General features: G+C 39.3%; 1 long non-coding RNA gene across 3 annotated transcripts; it reads right to left on the bottom strand.

Moving 5' to 3' along the window:
* On the bottom strand, nucleotides 1-22301 carry LOC130601077 (uncharacterized). Of its 3 annotated transcripts, XR_008972583.1 has the most exons (4): nucleotides 5242-5437; nucleotides 1285-1362; nucleotides 455-528; nucleotides 1-80 (listed from the first exon to the last, which is right to left on the bottom strand). It is a non-coding gene; the product is annotated as an uncharacterized LOC130601077 (long non-coding RNA). The 3 variants fall into 3 exon arrangements; XR_008972584.1 differs by lacking the exons at nucleotides 455-528; nucleotides 5242-5437 and adding an exon at nucleotides 22247-22301; XR_008972585.1 differs by lacking the exon at nucleotides 455-528 and having other exon boundaries at nucleotides 5242-5435.
* Nucleotides 22302-27987: the final 5686 nt, after the last annotated feature.

The following is a 27987-nucleotide window of genomic DNA, read 5'->3' as shown; positions in this document are numbered from 1 at the left end:
TACATTTGTCCAATATTCTGCTTTTCTGTTTCTTCCTCTGTTTCCAAGTCCAGTACGTCAGAGAAATGGTGCATCACAACCTGGGGTAGAAAAAGACCTTAAAGCTACAGATGCACAAATGTCCTTAGTGCAGCTCAGTCTCCAGAAAGGCTCTATGGCTTTCAGCAATCTGTGTTTTCTGACAGGTCCTACAGCAGAACCAAGAAAAGGGTAACCATTGTTGAACAGTGAGGAGTAGTGCTGATGCATGGCTTTCTCAGCAAGCTTAAGACCATCATGTAGAGCAGCAGGGGAGAGGAGCCTAGAGGTGGCTGAGGAGCAGTGAAGCAAGAAAGCAATGAAAGGTTTGTTGCTTTGCCTGTGCAAGAAGGGAGCCCAAGCTTTCCTCCCACATCAGCTCTACATTCACCCCATGGCAATGAACTTCACTTACCTACGCAATGAGTCGCTTTACCTGAACATCACACACTGAGGTTCTCCCCATGATCAATTGCCTTGTAGTACAAAGGAATGGTTAAAAAAATGCTGCTGGAGAGAGAAGGAAAACTTTGAATGAGACTCCCCAGCAAGGGATGACCACAGATTGGGCTCTGTGACGCATACTTTGCACACTACATGGGTGTCTCTCTTCCAAATTCTCCTTGTTTCCAGACAGTATCTTGACGCACACTGACAATGATCAACTGGCATATGCTGGAGCAAAATACATCTACTGCAATGCAGCATTTCCCTTCCAGCAGCCCCTTCAGTCTTGTGTGACACAGAAACAAAACAGGCCCACCACTTCTTTCAGCCCATCCTCAACATCTTCAGTTCCTCATTCTCTTCCATAATGTAGAAGGGACAGCACCTTCCACGTGGAGCTGTAAGATGATACCGCTTCATATTCTGCCACCTGGGACTATTTCAATAGCAAATCAATTAGAAGTATTTAGGTTGTTTAAACCCCCACAATGTTACAAGCATATCCTGCCAATGCTTCATATTTCTTTAGAATACAGTAGTAGAAAGTAACCCTATGTATCCCATACCAGTTTTACAGCAAAAACGTGCAGCAGCTTTCCAGATGCTGAAGTTGCTCTTGCTGAATGAGCCCTTTTAAATCCAAATGGGATATAAACCCATAAGATGCTGACTAGGTCTTACATTCCTTCCATGAGCAATTGCCTCGGTATATTAGAACTGTCTGAGGAATGGGCTGCAGGTGTTGTTTTAAAGACTGTTAATGGCCAGCTTTAGGACAGAAGGGGTGGGAAAATTGTTTTTAAAGTCTATTATCTTTACCTTGATTTGGGATTTTGACTTAGAAGAATTGTAAGAGTTTGCAAGGATGGAGTTCTGCACAGGCACTGCACCTATTGACTAAGGACATGTTTATTGTTGGGGTGTTAAACTACAGTTAATAGAAAGAAAGGAATGAGTTTTTCCACTTAATGTATAACAGCCTTTCTGCTAAGACACAAATAAATCATTGTGCAATTGCCAAGTGACTTTTATTGGTTTTCCTGTATCTGTGAAAACATTTTGAACATTACAAGTGGCCACTTGGCTGACGTTAAGAATGCATCTCACTAAAAACTGGTGGTCACTGCTGAAACAACAAAGTTTTGCTTGGACTTCCATTCAGCAATAAATAAAACAAAAAATGACCACATGGACAGCATGGGTCTCTTTCTTGATGATTCAAGTCTAAAAACGATATCAAAAAAGGAGGTCTGCAGGGAAAGAATCAGAGTATAGACTAATTGAACGTGAATGTACCAGGTGCTCTATACAATAATTTACAATAATATTGTTCACAGTTTACTACTTCACTGTGTCTACTTTTCAGCAAATATAATTTAACTCTGAGTTAAAGTGGCCTTCAGCCATCACCAGAACACAAATACTTCAAGTTGGTATCTATCTACTGTATATATCTAGTTGCAGATTTAATACCTCCAAATACTGCAAAAAAAAAAAACAATTCATCATCAGTCTGGTGACTGAAACATAATTATTAATGCTGATAAAGAAGAAGGGAAAGTTTTTTACTAGACTAATCAAAAGAAAAAAACCCCAAAACACAGCAAAAAAAAAAAAAAAGAAGAAGGAAATGCAATGGAAGCTCTTAAGCTATCACACAGTGTTTTAAAAATACTAGCCTGTTCCCAGTTACTCAGTAAAAATGACATTCAGGAATGCCATTTTCACTGAGTGTCTTATGGGCTTCTAAAAGTGGGGTTCTGTTAGAAGCAGAACTTCCCAAGCCAGTTCTCTGGCACTTGTGGATCTTTCCAAACGGTTTCGGGTTTACATGAAAGCAATACACTATACTACTAACCCTAAAATGGTCAGAGGTTTTTTTGGATTGGAATTCTTGATCATGAGCTTGTAAAAAAACAGACTTAAGAGGTACTTGTTAAACTTCACAAGTTAAACATTTTACCTGCACACACACACACACACACACAATAACAGTGGTCATGAAAGCCCACACAAGCATCTGTTAAGGTGCATATTAGAAGTCTCAGTGTCAATACATAGTGAATATTGGGAGTATCAGGACTACTCATCTTTAAAAAACTCAGAGATTACAAGTATGAAAACGTAGAGTAAAAGCTACACATTTAAATAAGACTTTCAAACTAATCAAACTCTTTAAAGTCAATGATATAGAAATACATGCATACATTGTGAAATAATGACAGGTTAGGGTATTTTAAAATCAGTATCATGTTTCAGTACAATAACAATATTTATTACAGTATAATATGAACTATTTTAAGCAGTACTAATACTCTAGAAGCTTTTAGTAATAACATCATATCACAACTGTTTTTTTTTCTAATACTCACTAAGTTTTTTGCTTAAGAGAACCAAGTATAGCAGATTTTGGATAGGAAGAGTTATTTGATTAGTTGTTCTCATGGAGCTTGCATTTGGTTTATTTTTTATACCCCTTATTTTATTGGTTAACATTCAAATTGCATCACTTTTATTTTATTAATATCATTAGAAACATAATATCAAATATTAACTTTGTAAATCTCTCAAAAAATACTGCTGGACTTAAAAGGATATTAGATGCTAAACTATCTTTACTGTGTAATTCATAAAGATTTCAATCTTACCACATGAATGCACTACAAAGTTAATTGCTTCTATTATTCCTTGAAAGGGAGCCATGTGACTGTTCTTGTATTAAGGTAAAAGTCATAATATTCTTATTTTACTCTCATGTTCAGTGATCATACCTTCTTTTGTCTGTCTGAACAATTGTGCAGCTTTTAGCAAGGCCTCTCACTGGTTTTTGTTTGCACAGCTCTATGGCCATTAGAGTTAGAAGCTTTAATATAGTGAACAAATTCCTCTAAATGGCCAGCTGACGGCCTTCTACATTCACATACCGATGTATTAAAAAGCCTGACACATGCTACTAATTTCAGCTCTCAGTTTTTTTTTGCAAGTCTTCAACAGTACATCAGACTTTGTAGTCCACTGTGTTAGAATTGTCAATGGGAACCAAAAGGGGCCTTCCTGGGCTCTTCTTTCACATGAAAAACTGATTTAGTTCTGATTTGGAGGGATGCCTGAGTGCACAGTAACAGTGTGACCACATTGCAGAAGGCCCTTCTCACTTAACTACGAGGATTTGAAGTCTGGGCACATAAGACCACATAAACACCTTACTTCCCCTATCCTAGTCACCCCAAAAGACAGGAATCATCTTCTAGAGGTACCCATCTCTTCAGATGGCTCAGATCAAATGAAAGTAGTCCTGCTTAATGTGACAGCATATCTCCTTAGAGATTTTAGCTTACATAAAAAATAGAGATACTTTTATAAATCAGCTGCAACAGTACAGGCTAATTTAGATTCATTTTACCTAGGTTTTGTGGTATGTCTGCACTTTGCTTCTGTTGGAGTGACAGCAGAGTAGACATGCGTTTAGGAAACCAGATGTCAGCTTGTTTGGTGATTGATGCAAAGCATTGAGAGTGAAGCCTTGACAGTGAATGTGCTGAGTGTAGGCTGGGAACCACTGGGTATACACTGTCTAGTATTACCTGAATGCACTGTATACTATACAATACTTGTTTACTAATGTATAATGATTCTTTGAAGTAATCTGAACAAGTGAAAATAAAGCCATGAAACATACTAGACACTGTGTAATGAAAATTACCACATTCTAGGTTATTTCTGAAATTCTCAGATCTCTCATTAAAAAAAAAAAAAAGAAATCATCTGGTTTCTACTCATTGGCAAGATTTTCTTAAATAAGTGGTACAGTTAAAAAGGCAGCACAAAACCTTGAAGGCACAGTTTCCTTTCTTTGGGCATTATGTAGAAAGAATTAGAAACTATCCCTGTTTATCTGGTGTTTATCTCAAACATGGGTGAACTACCAAAAATAAAAAGAAGCTATTTGTAGAGAACAAATATGTTTCCTTATCAACTTTTTCTTCGGGCCACTGAATCTTAACTGGCAAACAAAAATGGTTTTGTGGCTCTGTGGCTTATCAATCTTCATCAGGAACGTTTATTTACAAGCTGTTTCTTGAAGCTATACGGTGAATTCAAGTGTTTTATAAGCTTAGAGTCAGCACTTAAGCAAACTGATAAAACACTATTTACGTGAACAGTAGCACATCTATGCTTTTGACCCAACATGTTTACTTACAGCTGGAGTATTAGTCTCAATCCAGATTTCCTTACACTACAATAGCAAAATTATTTCTGAGATAGACAAAGCTAACTTAGTCAAGCCATATCAGGTTCATTAGAATTACATACATAGATTCATACACAGCATGATGCATCTCTATCCTCCCTCACCCGTCACCCTGAACTCCACCAGAATTACCAACCCTTGCTGCAAGCTCATCACCCTCTGTGTCTCTAGTGCCAATTTGGATATCCTCCAAATCAGTGTATCTATCTTCCTCTCTTTGCAATATTACCGAGGATTTTTTCATAGCTCAGCTATGTGGCAGCTACATCCACATCAACAGCAGTAAACAAAGCTGCTAGTTCACCCCACAGCCCCTAACCCCATGCATGAAGTGGCCAGGTCTCTTTGGCTGGTAGACAGGTAATGCAGATACTGCTATACAAACCTTCAGGCTCCATTGCCCAAGAAGAAGTAGGAGTAAATTCCGCTTACTATATACTAGTGAGCTATTCCTTTTCGGTGCCTGTTTCTTGCACTTTCCTTGGAAGGTGCTACTTAGTCAATCATTTCCAAAGGCAACTTACATCATTTGCAGTCTTGGCTGCTGGAATTATTCTGATGCAGCTCTGTAAAACTGTGCTCGATGTTTTCCTATTTTAACTGCTTTGAAACAATTCCCAAGAAATCACAGAAGGGCTTCTTGGACTGCCAGCACTTGAGAACACTGTACATGTAGTCTGCCAGGACCAATTCCTCTCATTCAGAGAGGAAGGACTATTTTATACCCTGAGGAAATGAACAGTGCAGGGAGGGAAAAAGGTCCTTGGAGAACAGGGCATACGTAGGAGAGAGGGGTTTCCAGCCTGTGGAAGACTGAATGCTTGTGAAGGAGGACATCTCCTTCTGTGAGCACTGAAAATTACTTTGGATTCAGATTCTGGTTCCTTTCTCCTTGAAACACTAGCAGTTCTCCTTAAATCTGAGCAATATCTAATTTAGAGTGCTAAAAGATAAAAATATTCCTTTCCACAATTTATTGCCTTAAAAATATGCAAATCAAAGCACATAGACTGAAATTAAAGTAGTATGCAAACTGATATCCCCTGGAAGTTTTGCCTGTGCACACAGTTTATTACGCAGATCCAAATCTATCAAGACACTGAGATTTTAAAAATATTAATAAGAAAATGAAAACCCAGCTTGAAAAATTAATCTAACAAGAAAGCCCAGTCTTTTCAAATCTTTATGATTTTTGTTTGCTTTTTTTTTTGGTTTTGGGTTGTGGGGTATTTTTTTCAGTAGAAAACCTAATTTATATTTCTCCTTTTTTTCCTATATTTACCTTAAACCCCACCTCCCTACTGTTTCTTGGGGAATGCTTTTTCTGCCCATCTAGACATAGTAAAGCGAATTTTAACATGCTTCTCAGTCTGTCAGCAGTGCCTTGCGAGCACATCTGATCACAGTGATAGATGGCAGACCTTCTCTTTGGTCAATACAACTTCTAAGATGCATATAATATGTAATAGAGACTATGCATATCTTCATCTTACAGCCATGGCTGGAAATTACCGTAAAAATCGCACAAACAAAACTAGAACCAGGAAAGAAGTTGCACTTCCCTGTTACATAGTTTCTCCATCAGCAATAAACACTCACAAAATTTCTTAGTGGGGAGATAAACTTTGACATGAAACATATTACCATGTAACATTAAAATGTAGAGACTTAATAGACCAGATCCTCCACTAGATAAACTCCAGGTAAGCCTAGGGAAACTGCAGCTGCTGACAACAATTGCAGATAGAGCCTGTTTAGGTGGCTCGTTCAGAGCATGCCCATATTTTCTTACTTTTTTTTGACAGAAATAAGGTAGAGAAGACACATAAACCAGGAAGGATCTCCAGGATTCTCATGTACCATATAATTTAATTTTATTGTGTCAGAAAAAAAGGTCAAAGGACAAACTGGATAAGAGTTGTAGAGTTGCATCCACCTAGGCACGCTGAAGATTGACTCCTGTTTTACATATCTTTATGTTCCTTGCATATATTTATTTCTTGTAATTTTTGCAGTCTTTGTCCATTGAACTTGTTTTCTGTTCGGTAACTTGTAAGGCATGTTGCCTCCTTAGCTACACATAGATAAAATAAAAACTTGAGAGGAATAATATAAGGAAGGTTATTATTTAGTAAGTGAGTCAGAATTGCATGAAATACAGGGGCATGGAGGCATCAGCTATGTTTAAGTCAGCAAGGAAAATACAATCTCAGGCTTCATTACACTAAGAAGAAAAGTAGTATATTAATCACCTCCCTCCTATCAGCAACAGACAGATATTATTTTATATTAAAATGAAACCCATTTCACTATTGCAGTTTCTATTTTTTTGATAAGCAGAATGTCCTTTTTTGGAAAATCAGACTTCTAACTCTTTTGTTTACCCTTCTCAATCCCTTTTTCTGGAAAAAAATCTTTCTCGCAAAGGCCATAATTTACAAAAAAAAAACCAAACCCAAGCCATGATATAAGGAAGAAGGAAGGAACCACAATCAATTCTAAGTCCAGATCTTGCAGGCTGCTCTTCCAGCGAAAGCCATGCCGAGTGTGCATGCAGAGGGCCTCACTGTGAAATGGCAAACTTCAGAATTTTGAAGCTGCTCTGGGAAGAGAAACCATTTGCTACAGATTCTGGTCTCTTCTTCCAACTCAGATCAGTTTTGAAACAGCTTTCTTAATTTTTTAAGTTGCCTCTGAATTTGTCCCATCTGTCCTTAGTTACCTGGTCTCCAGCAGGCTTTGCTCCTTACTTCTCCTAAGGCAGAAACATCAAGTCTTCTTCATTCCCCATTTGCCCCTTCCCACCTTCTAATGCCACAGGCTGTCAGACCATACTCTCCACTGCTGCTAGCACTCTGCTTTAAAAAAAAATCAGGACACAAGATCTGGAAATGTCTCCTGGATTTTTACATCTTTAGTAAGTTAACTGGAAGCTGAGAAGCAAACTGAAGGAAGTTGGAGCTGAACACACTGAAGTTGTGGAGTTAAAATATCCCTCCCCAGGCAAATGAAAACAAAAAAGTTGTATTATTTAATGCGTTGTAGTTTTCAGAAGACTTTGTTGTTGTAACTGAAACACAACTAGAGACTTCCTGCTCAGCGGCTGAAGGACTTACTGAGGAGGCCCTTACAAATGTGTGTACCAGGAAATGAACCTGAATGCCCATGTCACACAAAACCTACAGTAAAATCTACACTGCTGGTAACACAACCCAACATACACCACCACCTCCCCCGCCTGCCGCAGGAGCATGACAAAGTCCAGTAACTCTTGTGGTGTAATACAGTATGTCACATTACTTGACAAATCCACTAGAAGGACTAAAGATAACGTAGCACTTTGATAAATCATTTATGAACAGATTTTCTTTCACCTTTGCATGTGCATTAAGAAGAGGAAAGGAAAAAATGTGGATGTCATACCAGGAACAACACAAATGAAAATACTGTTGCATGGATACCTAAAATTCCCCCAGCCTGCTTTCCCAGGAGCTATACGTGCATTTGAGAAGGTGTGTCTGTTTTTGCACCTGATACACTGACAGAGAAGTGCCTGCCCACTCTCCACCAAACATTTGACTAAAGAAATAGTACCTCTTTAACTACAGGCTTTCAAACACAATTTCCAGAGTGTAAAGTCATTTCCTGTGCACTATGGGGGTGACAGAGCAGTCCCTGTTTCCTGAAATGTTGGTCAATATGACTTTTCTTTCAGGCAGCAGAATGTGAAAAGGGGGATATTTTTATACAAGGCTAGAGACTAGCAGAAAGTCACCTATGAGACTGGGCTTTGAGCATGTGACAAAGCCAAAATACTGTCCAGAAGATGTCTATGGCTAACATCAGCAAGAAGGGAGATGTCATTTTGCAGGGAGACAAGAACCTTTGTGTACAGCACTGTGTTGTGCAGGTTTTTGTCTGTGTGAACATCATCACAGATATGTTAATGACTTCACCTGGGAAAAGCTGCCTGGGAGATCAGAAGAGGCTGCAGAACCTGTATGCTGTTCCCACATTTCCCCCTCTACCAGAAGTATCAAAACTTGTCCAAGACCAAGCTTACCTCCAAAGGTTCCAAGTCCGTGAGAAGACACTTTAGACCAGGTTTTCAATGCATTTTACTGGGAGGAGGAGCAGCTGTGGAGACTTCCTTGTCTCAACACACATCTGTAAAAGGAAGCAGTGCTCACTCTCCCACAGACAGGCCTGAGGGAGAATACTCACATCTGAATTGGGTCTATATTGGTCTTCTTACTGCAGTTTGCAACCTCATGGTAGTGAACTGGTTTTAGCTCCTCAATTTTTCATTTGGAAGGCCATGCTTGTGATTTTGTGCAAATGATTGCTTACTTACTGTACAGAGAATCTGCTATGAGTTTTTCTGAGAGATTCACCTTTCAACACATGGCTTACGAAAAAAAAAGGCTGAGAAGAAGCAGGGCAGATGCTACTATTCAGCTCTCAAGAACACTCTAAATATAACTGTATTTGGGTGTAAACTGTTTTCTGAGTAAAGTGCATAATGAAAAAAAATAGAAATAAAAGAAAATGACCCCACTGGGGAAATGGGGTGATAAGACACTATATAAGGATGAAAGAAAAGATTTCAGGAGCATTTCTTTCCATAGCTATAGCGATGAGTGACAGTGGAAAACAAGCCAATAAGATAGCAGACTTATTTCTGATAGTGGCAATTTCTAATGCACCGTGTGGGTTGTAACCCTGCTCATGAATGCAGGTGGAGGAAGCTGGTTCTGAAACTCTTTTGCCTTGTTGTTTTTTGTTTGGTTTTGCTTTTGTTTTTGTTTTTTTGTGAGATTAATCAAGTTTTGTAGCTCTCGAAATAACCTTCTATGTACACTGGCTTTAACAATGTGACCCAAAGAGAAAGCTACAGAACTGACTGAATACTCCAGAAAGAGTTTTGAAATTAAGAGTTAAGAATTAACAATGGTTTACCAAACAAAAGAAAAATTGAAGTTCAGTCTGAATTTATAAAGGAGGAATAACAGTTCAATAAAAATACCAGGAACAAAGACCTGAAAGCAGTAAGATGAGTCACAGACAAGCAAGAATGTTATCCTGGTGTGCACAGATAGAACAACAAAACGCAAGAGCTTCAGACAACCAGGGCATTCTCAGTCTCAGAGAGAAGGAAGAGTGGGGAATAAAGGGCAGGAGATTTGAAAGTGTCTTCATGACTCATGCCTGGAAAGTACACGATTGCATAGAAAAGTACATCTTTTTTTACAGCTAAAGGTCATTCATTTTTCTCAGAACAGTGGTACACAGTGAGGGACAACCATAGTGGATTAATTTATTTCCAGGGCAAAACCTCATGAATTCCACAAGCATCAGACCTAATAAAGTCTGGTTTCCTAGAGGGTTCTGTCTTCTTGGTCCACTGAAACTCTGAGTTACACTAAATAGAATTTTATTTGAACTACGCTAACATCATTCATTCAAGTTAAGAACGTTAGGAATGTGCCAGCTTTCAGTCAGTATTTACATTAACAAACAACAGAAAATTCACCTATCAGGTCAGAGATTTAAGGTGTTGGGCAATTAAGCCTTGTTTCCAACATATAAGTATTTTGAATTGAAGCTCTTATTCCCTGTGCGATAAGGGGCAAATTAATACGGAAGCTTCTTCTGCAGTGAAAGGTCTTGAAATTTCTTTCTTTTACATGGCTAACTAATTTTTCTAGCTTTACAGAAACTCAAGATGTCTAGCTATCTGCAAAATGTGATTGCAGCTGGCCAAAGGTCCAAAAAATCTTCTTAAGAACAGACAGATGTTTACACCAGGGAACGCATTATTATTGTATAAAACATATTGCAAACAAGGTTGCTATTTAAAAAAGGGATCTTTTCTACTATCTCCTGATGATTAAAGTTGTAGTGATTTGACTGACCAGGAATATTTCTTTTTTCTGACTTTGGCAAGTGCCCTTAGTAATGCAGATCACGTGTCTGTGCGTACTCACGACTTCTTCTGCAAAATACTGTTTCTGCAGTCAGTGGCTGGCTTGTGTCTGGCAAGGCCAGAAAACACAATTTTTGGATGCTCACAGGGTCAAACATACTACTCTAGAGGGGGGAAAAAAAAAACCAACTAAAAGCATTTTCAGCAGAAACAAAACTACAGGACAAGAATGGGGTGTGTATGATGTATAAAGATCTCTAGAAGTTCTGGATCCCACCCTCTAGTTTTGATTAAGCATCTCCCTACTGCTTAATTCCAGAACTGGTAACTGTTATTTCAGTTTGCTACGGTTTCCATCTGCTGCTTTCACTGTAAATGTATGTCATCCCTTATTTGCTTGATAAGAAAATCTTATCCTGACTCTTCCCCAGTATTTACTTCTTGCAAAACAGAAGCTCTTTGTCTTTGTGATATTCCTGGTTCAGTTTACACTGAACTCTGGGATCAGTTTATCACCCACAACTGACACCAAATGAAAGGTATGCAACGGATGGATCGTTTAACTTACTGTACCACCACCCCCTCTGGAAATTTTGCCCAGGATAAATCAGATAGTACATCTACCAACAAGGTCTAATGATGGCTTTTCAATACACTATTAAGCAGTTCAGGATCCATGCAGACCTGTGGTATACCTGAAGGATTTCTCACCACCACCAGACTATAAATTTACCAGTGTGATCATGCTAGTTGAGGAAACTTTCCTCTTCTTTACAGATTTGCCAGTACATTCCTTTGTGCCTTTGCTTGTACATGTATGTGTATATATTTACTTGTATCTATAAGATATGATAAGGTATGATGTGATACAATTAGTATACTCTCAGAGGTGCCTGGTCCTAACTTCACCAGACTGTCTCCTTGCCATATGTCCTTACATCCTGGTACAATTCTGGGCAGGGACTATCATTATGGTACTTGTGCCTTAGGTCTTATATGGATGTCCTGAGTTTGAATACAGCTTCTGTTGTGTTGCTGCCTAGTAGTGGGTGGTACTCTCATCCAAAGGGGCAATGTGAGCTACCTCATTAGCTTTCAACTGCTTTTGCCCACTGTTCCAGAATGCTTTACTTTACATTGTCCCACCTATCCACGTACTTCCAGAACAATTTATGTCATACCAACCTCCTGGGCTGCATTGTGCAGAGTGTTGCCAGCTGATCGAGAGGGAGAGGGATCTTTCCCCTCTACTCAGGACTGGTGAGGCACATCCAGAGTGCTGTGTGCAATTTCGGGCTCCCTGTAAGAGAGTTACGGAGTTGTTGGTGCAAGCCCAGTGAACAGCCACAGACATGATTAAGCAACTGAAGCATCTATCATGTGAGAAGAGGCTGAGACAGCTAGGATTGGTTAGCCTGGAGAAAAGAAGGCTCATGAGGCCCCTTAGCCTTGTTTATAAATATCTGATGGTTTCTTTTCTTGCTGTTTTTCATGTTCCAGGAAGTTTCTAAACTGCATATTGTAAAGTATGGCCAAGATATCTCAGAGGAACACATATATCTTACACATGCCCTGTTTTCACAATATTCTGTAAGCATCTCTTGTGATTCACAGTTATTCCCATGTTTTAAGTTCTTCTCTTTTCAGTAGACTATTTGTTAGACCATAACATCCACACTGGCAAGTAGCTGTTTTGATCCCACCCCTGTCTGATCTACCTAGATTGTAGTTTCTATCTGACATCATGCTCTCTCAACACTTCAAGAGCTTTTCTAGGCACTTTCTTCTTTCAAAGCCTGCTGGCACTATCAGCTTTTCCACCTTCAGGCTCTCACATAAGTTACTCTGAAGACTGATGTAAAAATGCATACTGTCCAAACGTTTCACTGAGGCATGACTGATATATGAACGTAGAATATTTAAAGATTATTGCATAGTTGTGTATATTATTGTATATATTGTTATAACTGCTACTTGTCTGCTAGCAACTGCTTTTCTGATCGTCTAAGTCAGCTAAGGGAGGTTTTATGCAAGAAATGATGATTCTAGTGTCAGATGTCTGCAGGTACCTCTTCCACCTAAGCATTGCTTGGCCAGTGTGACACATGCTTCACGAGACCTGAAAATACGAAAGGGACCAGAGGTAAAAAAGGTGTCTCTGTTTTAGAAAAGGGACATGACCTAATCCATACTCAATCTGAGAATGGACACAGGACTTTGTGTGACTTGAAATAAGGAGGTTCTGGGAGGAATGAATTTTGTTCTAACAGTCTTTGCCTAAGAGAGTGGATGTTGTTTAATAGCTTCTAAAATAGCGGTGAAAAGTAGCTATCAGAGGAAACATGCTCTGAACTGGGTCTAGGCTCATGAAGTAAAACTAGTCATCCTAACAGCAAAAGCCAGCTCAGTAACAGAAAGGTTTTAAACAAACGGGCTTGAATCTTAAACAAAAACCCAAACCGTAATAACAACAACGAAATAAAAGGAGCACAATGCTTTCTGGTTTGCCGCCACGTTGTTAGGTGTGTTGTTACCCCAAGCCCCTGTGGTCCACTAATGGCTTACAGAACCACCTGCAGCTCCTGATTACACCACCCGTTACTAAGTGCTGGTTACCAAGGAGCAAAACCTCTCTGCAATCTACATCAGTATTATCAGAAGTTTTTCTTGTTTAAACTGAAACAGAAAAAAGGGCCACATTAATAAAAGTTTAACACTGATCCTAAGATTAGACATCCAAAGGGGGGCAACAAAAGGAGAACCAAACTATGAAGCAAAGTACATGGCATTTTCCCCCTAGATGTTTCCACCCTTGGAAAAGGGAACTTAAGCTGTAATAGTATGTCTTACAATATGTATCAAATTTTCCATTACTCCATGATAGTGACGTACGAAACACATTCACAGAGGGAAGGGTTTGGCCACGTTGTGGGAATAACAAATGTATTTTATGATCTACACTCGTTGATTATGCAAACAAGGTTAACCTTGCTTCCAGTTCTGGATTTGAGATTTTCTTCTCAAATTTGATATAAATGGCTGACATTTCTGGCCAGAGAATTTATAAGCCAGCATATATGTGTGTGATCTTAAAACTCAGTTTTCTGCATTACTTCTTTCTTTTTTTCTTTCCCTTTTCTGACTTCTAAAGATGACAAAATTACGAAAAGCCCTAAAAGGGCACTCAAATACAAAATGAAACTTCTGATACTAAGTCTTTAGAAAACAGATCCCTACCAGCAGATGGGCCTCACCTTGCAGCAAATTGAACAAATAGAGAATAATTTATCTTTAGGTGCAGTAGGCATCATACAAAAGTTTGCCAAAGGCTGGATAATTCCATAAAGCTGCTCAAGAAACCAGAAGTGATTAGAAATGAAAGGGCTGACACCACCACCCTGAGTACTCAGCTCTTAATCAGGTTATCACAGAGCAGGGCTTTTCTTAATTGATACAGCCTTTTATCAAATGAGGGTGTTACCTCTTTGGTGAGGTCATAAAATATGAGTCACACAGAGTCAATAGGATATCTATCACAAAGGCAATGCAATGCATTATAGAGTCTAAAGATATAGGCATAGTAAGTGCTGTTTACTTAAAAGCAAGAGTGAGTTCTTAGAGGTGAGCACCTCTTTAACCTTCAAAAAATGCTGTTTTAACCACATTTTAAGCTATGGCTACTGTTGAGAGTAATTCTGCGAAACATGATTTGCTATTGTTGCCTTGCCAGTGCTGTGTGACATTTTGAACTCAGGATCTAATTTCTGATAAACAGCTGTAGTTCCACTGATTTTCAATTGCCACATATCTGTGAATTTGATTTAGCTAAGCTGAATGCATTCTCTGAACACCGACTTTTGTGTGGTTAAACTGGCCGCCAACTCTCTTGTATTAGGTAAAGAAAAAAGAACATTATGAACGAAGTTCTTCACTGTTTGATCAAAATTTTATCCTCAGAATTGATGCCAGTCAGCATTGGACTTCCTATCTTCCAGATCTGTCTGTGATGGCTTCTGGTTTCATACCTGAATTCTGGTATGACTTTTGGCAAGCTTTGGTTTTCTACAGCTCTTAGGTACCTAACTCTTTGGTGTTGTACTCCTGCATGACAATAAGTGCCTTGGAATTTTCTTAGCTTCTTTCTTTCGAGTATAATGTTTTGTCTTACGCCAGAAATGGTATTAAACATTGTGTCCAATGGATAAATAACTTTGTTTTTTAAAAAAGGAGCAACAGCAACAGGGAAATAATTCCAGGCAGCAATGCAACAAGAATGGCTAGAAGAAGAGAAAGTATCAGCTGGCACAGGAAATTAATAAACCTTAAAGTTTAAACCTATTATGTTCATTATAAATTTGCAAGAAAAGAAACCACCAAAACCTCACAGTGTACCCTACAAAATGACCTGAAGCTTGAGCTTCAAGTAATGTGAAAAACTGCAAAAGACCATCCCCCACACTACTAAAGCCAATAGGCTGCAAAGAAAGCATTCACAATTAACATAGGTGCCTCTCAGCTGTAATTGTATTATCAGAGAATTCTGGATGAAAAGACAGGGGCAACAACCCATTCAATCTCTTTTTCACCTCCTCATTCCACAGGCTTGAATTCTCAGGTATTCTGAGCCATTTAAAGGACCACAAGACCTTTTCATTGGCACTATATTCAGGCAACTGAATCCTACTTATGTGGTTTAAGATTTGTTCTCCTTCTTAAGTAACAGATCCTTACTAATATATCAAGTATTTGTCTTGAGGCAGCTCCTTACTAATATATCAAGTATTTGTCTTGAGGCAGTTTCAGCTTTTAGAAACCTATCTGCATTTCAGTGAGGTCTTTTATCCTATGTTTGCATATATCATCTTGGGTAAATTGGGTGCTGGATCTGACTATGAACTCTTTTCATCACTAAAATAAATTCTGAAATTCACTGCCAGGCATGAATGTTTCAAATACCTCAGGCTTGAAATTAACATAAAGTAGTAAAATGAGCATTGTCATTAAAGAAATAATTTTCTCTTGTTGTCTGGTCAGCTTGTATCAAAGTTAAACTTACGCTAAGACACTAAAGACGTAACAGTAAACAACTGCGAATGAGAGCTGTTTATTTGAAAACTGCTGTGTTATTGAGTTGGCATGTTTTACCACATTTGCAGTCACTAGAAAAAAATACAGGTATGTGCATTGTAAAGCAAATTCAATCTTGCAAAGTATCTCCCCATTTGTTACCTCACATCTCATGCACTTCATAATGAAAACTACCCAAACTTTTTTGAGTAAAGCATTGTATGTTACTAACAATGATTCAGAGCAACAAGCTCTTTTAAGAATCTATATGACCCCATTTTCACATCACTTCAAATATTTGCTCGTACTTTGACCAAAAAGAAATGGGCATTTCTAGGCAGAGAGATACTGCAATAAACAGGACCATGTTTGGTGGTTCCGTGTGTTTGTCACCTGGCTGAAATCCACCCATGGATTTGAAAAGCCCTTACTTGCAGTTCAGCCTAAAGACTGTCTCTGCAAGCCAACACAGGTTGGCAGGTGGGCAGTCTGCCAAAAAAATTCAGTGCAACACAGAAAAAAAGAAAATAAATCAAAATATATATTGGCAAGTGTAATTTTTCCACATCTCTGGTGCTGTGATCCTGGTAAATCAGATGTTAGTTGTTCCCTTACAAGAAATCCGAGTTTCTACATCCTCATACTTATTCCGGTTTCAATTCCTTTCTCACTTTGTGTGTATGCCAGTTTACTTCCAGGCTCTTTTTGGAAACACACTAACTCCACCTAGGCTGAAACCTGGATTTGAGGGATACCTCCATTTGGGAACTTCTTTCCCAGGGCAGAATGGAGAAGCCCATGTTAGGACCAGCTCCCTCTGACCTACAAGGTCCTTTAGCATTTAGTCCTGACCCAACCAGGTCTTAAATCATCAAATGTCCTAGTCCCAAGACCCAAGGGTCCCCTAGACCCAAGGTTCACAACTCAAGTGTTTGACATTATGCTATAAGATGCTCCCCTTCCTTCTTGTTGATTTGTGCACTTTAGACTGAAAAAGGCACAAACCAAACACAGAATACCTATATTTTAGTGATATAGAAGACCTACATAGCACCCAGAGGAAATCCATGTCAAGAGCTTTGCAACATGAGTGTGGCCAGTCTGTTCCAGAGGAAACTAGGCTTGGCAGCCAGAGATTGTCTGGATATCTTTAGTTTTGAAGGCATAGTATGGTGTTTATATCTACAAACTAATTTCACCCTCCTCTGTAATAATCACACAGCTAAAACTTGGCATCTCATATTAGCTTTTCATTTTCTAAGCCAAATACTTGACTTTCTTATGTATCAATCTCTACAGTTTTAAACACACACACACACACATGCACATACAAGCTTATAAAAAATTAGATGTCTGAAATTGGTTTACACTGAAGCCCAACACACTTTCATTCCTTCAAGAATACTTAGAAAATATTCTTCTGAATGTTTTAAATGGTCAGATTTTTGTTTCCTCCTTTGATTTCCTTCTCTTCCTTTCCACATCTCCAAGGCCTTCTCTTTAGGACAAATACAATAATAAGATGACAGAGGTTCTTTTACTTTCATATTTTCTCTTGTACTTTTGGGCTTATACCCTGTTACATTTTTGCTCAGTGTTGGCATAGTGGAGTTTCATGTGGCACAGAAGGAGTTTCACTTTCTTTTTGAAAGTTCTGATAAGTGACAAACAGAAAAATCAATAAAGGAACAACCCTAAATGTAAGTAATTTTAGAATAATTGATGGAAAAGGGTTTAAAAACATTTTATAATGGAATTAAAGTAACTGCATTTGTTTTATTTTTTTTTAAACTGGAGCTAACTGTTTTCAGTCAAGAAGAACAGCCCATACTACTTTTTCTTTTCCCTCTGTGGGACTGCTGCCTAACAGATGTATGTGTTTGGTTGTCATTCAACTCTGCAATATTGGCAGCTGTGGAGGTCGGATCCCAGCTACAGGGCATCTTCAGTCTGCCCACCAGTTGTGGCAGCACACATTTGATGTCTTGTGGCTATCCTTGTACATGATGAGAACAGATTCCAGCACTACTGTACATGCCTTTAACCAGGCTGTACAGCTCACCATTTGTTTGTACAGGAGGAAGCATTAGGTGGTGTGGGCAACACTTCCTGCACAGCTGCTCCTCGTCTCTTCAAGGTAATGGAGCCAAATAACAACAACCGTGAACATGGATTGTGCCAACAGGATGCAAGTGGCCCACCTCTGGTGATGTCTTTTTGTTCATTTGTTTTTGCAGGGATCTGATGTATAGTCAGTGTTACCATAAAGGAATATGGCTTGCCACTGGCTATAGATGCAGACAAGCTGACTGACTGACCCCATAGGCTCTGAGTGCTGACACCAGCCATGCAGAATTGAATTTTGTAGTCTCCCAAAATATTTCCACCTTCCTGTTAACCCTGACTGAGGGGGACTTTTTGTTGGTGGGCATGCCCAAGGGTATGGACATCAAGATTCTTACTGACTACTTGGGTAGAATTCCTAAAGACATCATGAAGGTGAAGCCTTTGCTACTATGGCGTAAATAAGAAAGAGTCCTATTATTGACTTTCCCAAGGCCTCTGTCTCTTAAACTCAAGTCAATACTTTAAGGAGACGGTTTTATATAGTGGTTAAAAAAAAAACCAACGATGTTTGGGTATTCTGTTTTGTGGCCACAGATGTCTATTTCCTGTATTACATTTTATATGTTGTCAGGAACACAAACTCTTCAACAGTGAACTGGAAGCTTGATTTGAAATACAAGGAAAACATCTGGAAAACATTAACTATTCTGTCTGAAGTCTGGTGGGCTCATCACCTTCTCTAACTATACCATGCGATCCTGTGAAAGGTAACAATTTCTCTAAGCAGGTATTTTCTCTGATGTGTCTGAGTGCAGGCTGTAATTGCTGATACTTCCCCCTTGCTACCAGGAAGAGTCTGAATGGACACAAAAAATGTAGCTTGACTTGCATTCCTCTTTCACTGTATCAGACTATGCTGCAAGAGACAGACAGTGTGGGTAATAAAACCATGTAAGTAGCTATGAGAAGTGAAGGAGAAGTGGGGTAGAGGGAAGAAAATACAGGCTGTTTTTTTCATCAGTCCACCTAGTGAGCAGCATCAGATAAATATAATCACTGACAAAGAGACTTGTTGAGTTGGAACATCACCTAGACTTGGGTTTTGGCAGCAGTACATGAAGAAGTCAAATTGTCTGACTCAGTAACTTCGAATAGATTGCTATTTCTCTGGTTATTAACTGGCATCCGAGAGCTGCTAAATCAGTAAATTGTTAGCATATCTGAAACTCAGCAAGCTTGACTTGCTCATCCAGTTACTGTTGCACGTGCTTTTACATCAACTTTAGCAAGGAAGAGGATCTGAACCAGGAACTCCTATAAACAATTTTTCTTTGAAATCAGATTAGCAAGTCAGAAATGCCAAGTGATAAGAGAAGACTTTCCTTTGCAGACTTCCTTCAGCATTCCTCAGTCAATGGCATCAGGAGGACACAAGCCTTCATATTCACCTTCATATACACAGGTAGAAAAGTTGATTCACTATCATCAGAAAAGGCATAATTTTAGCTTCACTTCAGCAAGCTATGGAATGTAATTAGAGATGTATTAAAATCAGACATATCTTCCATATGTTAAAAAAAAGAAAAGAAAAAGGTATAACATGATTGGAGGAAATATTCACTCCAAATCTGGATGGAAGAAAATTGGTAAAAATATATGGGGAAGAGAATCAACCTGCAATGTCTTTTCTTGCTGGTTTTGACATTATGGTTCTTTGCAGGCAAATGTAAGCCTTCCAAGAAAGCAGATGGGAAGCTGTTTCTTTGCCTTGGGATGGGAAAGGGAAAGAGGAGGAGAGTTGTTTTATTTCTGGAGTAGACTGGTTGCTAGAAAGATCTTTCTAAAAATTTATCCTGAAATCTAACATTATGCTTCTGACTAGTTCTTCTAGTGGCAGGCCTTTTATTGATGGGAATCTAGCAACTTCAGGGATGCTCAGCAGGAGACTCAGAGACCTGTGCTTTGAGGGGTGGTATGCTGTACACTGGCATCACACCTACAAAACATACCATTAGAAGAGCCAGATAGATACACTGAAGCCTGTGGCTCCCCATCAAGCAGGCATACAAGATGTACTGAGGAAGGAGTATTTGGTGAACATGTGGGATGGCAGTTTCTCTTCTAAAATTAAGAGTTTATCTTTTCCTCTGTTCATCTATGATGATACTAGCCCATCCAGACTCAACATCCTTTGTGGGGGGCTGGAGCTCCAGGATGAAAAGCCAGAGTGAAAGAAAACAAGAGGATAGTATAAGCAATTTAGGAACCTGTAAGTATCCAAACTATTCCTAACTAAAGAGAGTGTTGTCCAACCTAAGAATTTTCATCATTATGCCTGTTTTTTTCATCTTTCCTCACAAAATTTACCTTTACAAATATCTTCAAACCATTGCCATTACAAAAACAATACTGCTGCATTTTGAAACTTCTCTATATTGCAAAAATGTGGAAATAGTAATTTCAAAATGTAGGCTATTTCTACTACACACAGCACATCAAATCCTCTATCATCTATAAAACTGGATGGGTTATTTTACAAAAAGCAGTTTACAGAAGGGATTCCACATGTATTCTGGTTTACATCAATTTAACAAAACTTCTCACACCTAGTCCATAGTATCCTGCCCAAAATGGAATCAGGAATTACATGGAAGAGCTGAAGAAGAAGAGTGTGAAATGCACTTAAGTATGTCTCTTAAAATCAGCACTTAGTTTCTTGGTACTTCTCTATTAACACTGGAGAGAAACACCCTCATTCAGGCCATGTAAAGTCTGACTGGAACATGTAATATAGCTACACCAGAAGTGACCACTCTATAGCAAACACCATTAAAGCAGAATTCAGAAGCAGCTTCTGACACCTGACCCAGGAAGATCAGATCCTTTGACTTGATAAATTTTAATGCAAAAGAAGAAACACATTTCAGTGTAGAGAAAATGGAGCTAAGCCCTGTACATACAGTATTTTCATGTACAAGCTCTAGTCAGGGCTATGATCTGTCATCAGTGTGGTGGGTCATTACTCACAGGTATGGTACTTCTGTCAATATTTGTTCAAGTCTGCAAGTAAGTGGATTAACTGCATGTATTTGTCTTTGCAATGGTTTGCATGTTAAATTTGTTTTTATCAGATCACAAAGGGTGTAATAGGAATTTGACTACATTTATTTCAAAGAGCTAAGCTCCTTTCTCACCCTGGTGATTTACCACAAACTTTTCACAGTAATATCACCTCCAGGACAGACACAAGATCAAAAGATATAAAATAAGACAAAACAGGAAAAATTCTACTTCTAATTCCACCATGCTTTCTATTCACTCTATGAATTTTCTTACAGCAGTGGTTCCTACTATAAAGTGAGCAGAGCTTTAAGGGGAAAGTATCACAGAGGTGAACAGAGGATTACACATTTTTCTGTCATGCCTGGAAAACAACCTGCAGCACTTTACCTTACTAAGCCTTCATGGAAGCCAAGATAGTATTGAGTCTTAAATCAGGATCTTCTAGTCAATGAGAGAGTTTAGGTTCCTTTGACGTTCGTGATTCAGAATTCACCTCCATTTTCAGACAGTAAATGGTGGGGTTTCCTGACTTCAAAGGAAACAGGTATTTGCATTCATATCCTAGTGCAAGCATGGTATATACCACTGCCTTAACTAAAGTGAGCTGTGCTAATGCTCTGTTAGTGTAAGAAGTTACTGTCACAAAACTTTTGGACTAGGAAGAAAAATGAGAAGTCCCTTTTGGAGATATCTTGAGATTGAGGAAGCCAGGAGAAGAGGGGAAAAATATGTGATGTATACAATTGTGACATACATTACATATGGAGAACTCTAAATATTTTCCTGTGTGCTATGTTCTAAAATATTCAAATATATATATATTTTTTTTTCCAAAAATGAGAAATATGCTGTTCAATTGGGCTCCAGAAAAGAACATAAACTTAAAATGAAAGGCTTATGCCCAGGAACAACTAGCTGAATACTTGAATACTAGTCTCAAGACGTAAGAAATGTTTATTGTTATTGTTTATTGTTAGCCAAAGATCTGTGATTTTGAAATACTTAAAGATATGTAATTGCTTAAGTATTAGTAATCCACCAAACTTTAGAAATTAGTCATAAATCCTCCCTAACAATAGAACTTTTCCTCCTTTATAGTGTGGAAAAGATGGAGTAGGATATCAATAAGGACAGGAAATTTGGGAAATTATGCAAACTAGTGGCTGTAGCCACATGAGGAAACCTGCAGTCACTCCTGAATTCCACTTCACTTATGTGAGGACAAAGAACAAGCTACCTTGATTGCTCTTCTGCAGCATTCATATCTATTCAGAGAGTGAGCTGGTCTAGGGAGGGACTAAATTTCATTCTACGTGTGTGTACTCAGCATTACAGAGTTTTAGCCTGCAAGTCTTTAAAATTACAATGATAATTTTAAAAACTCACATACTGTTACCCTTTTTTACCTGAATTGAACTCTGCCCTATTCCTGTTGCTGTTTCAGATTACCACCCAGCAAGATCCAAGAGCTTTTCAGCAATTTATTCAGAGCATCTCCAAAGGATTTTCACCTGTTTGCCGCAAAGCATCATGCTAATAAAACACGTTCACAACTCTTTAAACAACCTTGCATTTTCATTGTAGATTTTGAATCACTTTTTTAATCTGACATCCTAACTATATGATTAAAGATTTACCAGTGAATCCCACTACACTTAAAAAAATCCTTAGCATCTTTTGTTACCTCAAATCACACCACTTTTCCCACCCCAGTATAAAAGCAGATAGTTCTTATTCCTTCCAATCCAGTCACTCCTTCCTTCCTCCCTTTCATCTCCTGGCTATCTTCCCCTCAGCCCAACACTCTCTCTGCTCCACTGACCTCTCCAAACTCACCGCAGTGGAAATGCCTGTAAGCCTCGAGTAAACCTCCCAGGCTGCACTAAGAAGACCAAAAGTGTTTATGATAAGGTGGTTTTCTGCTCTAAATCTCATCTTTCCTATTGGCACAGCAAACTTGTTGGAAACTGTTGATCTGTGTAGCACTGTCAAATCTGTCTGACTTGGGTGCTGAAGCAGCAATAAACAGTGGCTATTAGTGTAAGCACTGATTGACAGCCTCTGTCATTAGCATAGTGATACAGTGCACCATCTTGAAGCAAGTCCTTGTGGACATTCACTGAAGAGCTGTTTCTACAAATGGTACATGTCTTGCCTAGGTCAGGTCTGTCATGACAGAGAAAAAAAAAAAGGCAAAACATTAGCTGTGGGTTACTGACTGAACACAAATAACTGGAGGGTAAAGAAGTTTAAAATGCATCTCATTTCCCTCCTTGACCTAGGCCCAGCCTTAACTGTAACATCTTGGAGATAAATGTTCAGAGGGGCAGACATTTTTTCTGCAGGGTATTTCCATTTTACACACAGTTTCATGAGTTTCTCCTTTTATGAGTATCTTATGCAATGCCGTGAATCTGGCAGAATGAGCTCTGGCAGGGTGCTTTGGCAGTCTTGCACTTGCTTCTTCCAACTGAAGGAATGCCTCCAAGAGAACAGGTATGTAGTGGCTGATTTCACACACACATCCACTTTCATTGGACCTGGATAAATATCTGCAGTAATTCCTTACTAATATTTACTCAAAAAATTGTTCTCTGTACATGTTTCACAGAACACCTGCACTGTACTCTGCTTCCACATTTTCTAGCATTTATACTTGTTTTTAACTAAGACCACTTACCCATGCACTATTACATGCCATCACAGCCTGTTCTTCTGTATGTTTTGCTCATTGGTTGCAAGACCTTTGTGGCAGAGAGAAATATTTTGTTCTGTAACTACACATCACGACATCATACCACCTTCCTGTCGTGGTTTAAACCCAGTCAGGTAACTTGTTCACTCACTCCCAGTGAGTGGTGCCGAGCTGACAACAATCGAGGTCCGTGTCCCCCCCCCCCCACCGGGGCTCTTCCCTTCTCTGCTCCCGGAGGAACGGGGAGGAGGATCGAAAGAGTGCAACTCCTACGGGTTGAGACAAGAACAGTCCAGCAACCAATGTACAACACAAATCACCACCGCTACTATTAACTACAACAATGAAAAGGGAAAATAACAAGGGAAGAGAATACGATACCACCGGCCAAGAAAACGAGTTCCACCCGGAAGCCCGTGTCCTTCCGGGTAACTCCCAGTTACCCCCCACCCCGGGCATGACGTGCTGTGGTATGGAATACCTCCCTGGCTAGCCCGGGTCAGGCACCCCATCTCTGCTTCCTCACAGCTTCCCCTCCTCCCTGGCAGAGCATGAGCCTCACAAAGTCCTTGGTCAGGGTAAACATCACTTAGCAACAACCGAAAACATCGGTATCACCAGCACTGTTCCCAGGATGGAAGTCAAAACACAGCACTGCACTAGCTACCACAAAGGAAAAACATGACTGCTACTGCTGAACCCAGGACGCTTCCATAGCAACTTACTCAAGACTGACTGTGGGTTATCAACTCCTCCATTTTTCTCATTTCATTGTTCCTGTAATGGGCCATCTTCCCTCAATTCCCAACACTTCACTTTTACTCAATAATGATCTGAACAATGTAATATAAAATAACATTTTTCTGCCATGAATATGGAATATGAATAGCCCAGTTTGTAACCAAAGGTAGGAGAAAATATGGTCCAGAATCAAACTTTCTTGGCCTTTTGGAAGAGGTTAAGTTTTGTTCTCAGTGTTAATGTGAGGGTGTACATCTGAATTGCCACAGTGGAGAACAGAGAATCCTAGTTTAGCATCTCTCTTAAAGGTTAGCTTTAGTGGCTAGAGGACCAGACTCATAATTAAACGAACAGAACTAGATTTAAGTAGAAGAGGGCTGGTTTACCCAAGAATTTACCTCCCTTAATTTTTGGTAATACGGTAGATATTTTCCAGTCAGGTGCTTTCAAACAATGGCTTTCTATGAAATTTGATGTATTTATTCAAATTAATGTAAATTTTTCAGGTGTTTTCGGACAATTTGCACCAGGATAGTATTTACAAGACTGCAGGACTGACACAGGTATAGGAATATCACATACTAATTTCATTGGCTTAAATTTAATTTTCATGGATAGACAGCAAAGAATATATACACTGCTACAACCCTGTTTTAACTTAAATATTTACAGTGCTCAAGTATGACACTGAAGTGTAGCACAACCTTTGTTCTCAAACCTCATTTAAAGGACTAATATGATCTCCTGTTTAGGGAGATCACATGTTAGAAATACAGGACTTTTTATAGGTAGAAGTTCACATCCACTGAATTTGGGATAAAAGAAAGAATCCCTATCCATCTGAATTAAAAATTGTCTATACACTGCTATAATAATCATTCCACTCTATGGAGCAGGCTAAATGTAAACCTAGTTCTATGTGATTGTAAATCAAGTGAGTGGATTTATGCCCATTTATAAAAAATTAGAGCTGGCCAATAGTTACTCCACCAGGTCTATCTTGCAAGTTTAACTACCTCAAGTCCTAGTTTGACTTACTTCATACTTTTTCCTTTAAAAGAGACTTTCCCAATCTTTCCAGAGTACACATTCAAGTTATAATTCTCTTATTTTTAAGTATTACATTATTACACAATTGAAAGTACATGTTCAATATTTCCAACAGGATTTCCCGTAAGCTAATCTCTGTAAAACTTCAGCAATGGTCACAGGTAGGGCAGCTTTTCAAGGCTATTGTCTCTTGCCTTACTGGCTGCAGAGTTAATGCAGTGGTCAGATAGCTCAGGAAGGCTGGTATCAAAGGGGATATTAAATGAGATCAGCATATGTCACAGGAAACCATTTCACAGAGAAGACAAAGTGTCTGAGAGAGCCAGTGTTAGCTGGTCCATGACACTGCCTTCCTTGCTTCAGTTAGTTAAGGGTCAATAATCAAATAGCAAATGAAACTAGAAACCTTTATTTCTGCAAAAAGTTCTACTTCCACCCACAATTCATATGAAAAATTGCATTTCCACGCAATGCACTTCCATGCTTTCATATGAAAACAGCACTTCTCCAAGGTTCTGTGTGTTCCCTTTATCTTATTTGAGACCAAGATGATTTTCTTCACATCCAGCAAGAGACCTCCATGACTTATGTGCCTTCAAGTTGCCTTTTCTGTTGTCTCAGCTTTTGGGAGAGTAGAGCTGTCCTTCCTATCTTTTGCACTACTGGTTGCTACATGCAGCAAAAGACGGAGATGCCTTGTAACAAACATTAAGTACTCCAGCATCTGTGTCCTTAATTGAGTGGAGAGATGCAGCACTTTCAAACAATTCACACTGTGCTTTGGAAACCTCTGACGGGGTCTTCTGCTTCTTCCGAGTTAGAACTTACTGATGAATCTTCCCTCTCAACCAGCATTAAGCATGACTCTCCTATATAACAGAATTATACTGTAGAAAGCATTGACTTCTACCCATTTTCTTAATATAATGATCATGTTAGAAATGTAACCTAAATTTTTTTCATTATAAGGTAGGTGTTATTTTCTGTACTTACCAAAAGCCACTTCCCAACTGGCACCTTGAATATGGAAACTTAAACAAATAAAAGCAGACAAATATTCTGTAACTCCCAAAGATGGCAGATACAAATAGGTCATCTGGAAGTTGTTCACTGAAACAAATAAGTGCCAGAATAAGCACCTCTAACCACAACCATCTATCATTAAGTTCATGTGAATGCAGAATTTCCTCTTTAAGTGGTATTTGAAAATGAAATTAATTATGGTGAGGCGAGTCAGAAACTTTCTCCATCATTTCCTTACCCTAGCAACTAGAAAAATTACCTGTTCCCCCTTTGTGCCACAAAATGAGTCTGTTTCATCAGAACTCCCCAGTTCCAAGTCCCTCAGGATAATCATTCTATTCTCACATGAGCTTTGCTCCTTGAATCTCTACTTCACTTCTTGCCAGTTCAGAAAAGCAGCTAAAGAGAGATTCTGCCTTTCCCCAGTTGCAGAGAGTTTTGCTGCCTGCCTCTAGCCCTGCTAGGAGACATGGTTAGGACTCATCAGCCAAATCTCTGCCAAACCAGTGGGAAAAGGGACTTGGAATATGGCTTGATTTGAATGGAATTTCACTGGGAGTGCACCAGAGTGTTTCCAAAATTTAAAGTACTATTTTTCCAAGCAACAACAGGAAGTTGCACACTGCAGGTGTTATATGTTCTAAAACATGGAGGTAAACAATCAGAAGTAACACATAATTATTCCTATCACCTAAGGACAATTACACAGATGTTTGATGTAATTAATTACAAAGACTGCCGTGTCAATATAAGTCATTACTTCAACTGTAGATTTTACTATAGATAAAGACAGAATAAAATTCACAATCATAGAATCATAGAATCATAGAATAGTTAGGGTTGGAAAGGACCTTAAGATCATCTAGTTCCAACCCCCCTGCCAAGGGCACGGGCACCTCACACTAAACCATCTCACCCAAGGCCTTGTCCAACCTGGTCTTGAACACTGCCAGGGATGGAGCATTCACAACCTCCCTGGGCAACCCATTCCAGTGCCTCACCACCCTAACAGGAAATAATTTCCTCCCTTATATCTAATCTAAACTTCCCCTATTTAAGTTTTAACCCGTTACCCCTTGTCCTGTCACTACAGTCCCTAATGAACAGTCCCTCCCCAGCATCCCTATAGGCCCCCTTCAGATACTGGAAGGCTGCCAGGAGGTCTCCACACAGCCTTCTCTTCTCCAGGCTGAACAGCCCCAACTTCCTCAGCCTGTCTTCATACGGGAGGTGCTCCAGTCCCCTGATCATCCTCGTGGCCCTCCTCTGGACTTGTTGCAACAGTTCCATGTCCTTTTTATGTTGAAGACACCAGAACTGCACACAATACTCCAGGTGAGGTCTCACAAGAGCAGAGTAGAGGGGCAGGATCACCTCCTTCGACCTGCTGGTCACGCTCCTTTTAATGCAGCCCAGGATACGGTTGGCTTTCTGGGCTGCAAGCGCACACTGCTGGCTCATGTTCATTTTCTCATCAACCAACACCCCCAAGTCCTTCTGCGCAGGGCTGCTCTGAATCTCTTCTCTGCCCAACCTGTAGCTGTGCCTGGGATTGCTCTGACCCAGGTGTAGAACCTTGCACTTGGCATGGTTAAACTTCATCAGGTTGGCATCAGCCCACCTCACAAGCCTGTCAAG

Source organism: Pezoporus wallicus, unplaced genomic scaffold, assembly GCF_028554395.1.
Source record: "Pezoporus wallicus isolate ANWC-B61680 ecotype Strahan unplaced genomic scaffold, APGP_CSIRO_Pwel_v1 scaffold_6885, whole genome shotgun sequence".
Lineage (NCBI taxonomy): Eukaryota > Metazoa > Chordata > Aves > Psittaciformes > Psittacidae > Pezoporus > Pezoporus wallicus.
This window is presented reverse-complemented; position numbering and strand designations above follow the sequence as displayed.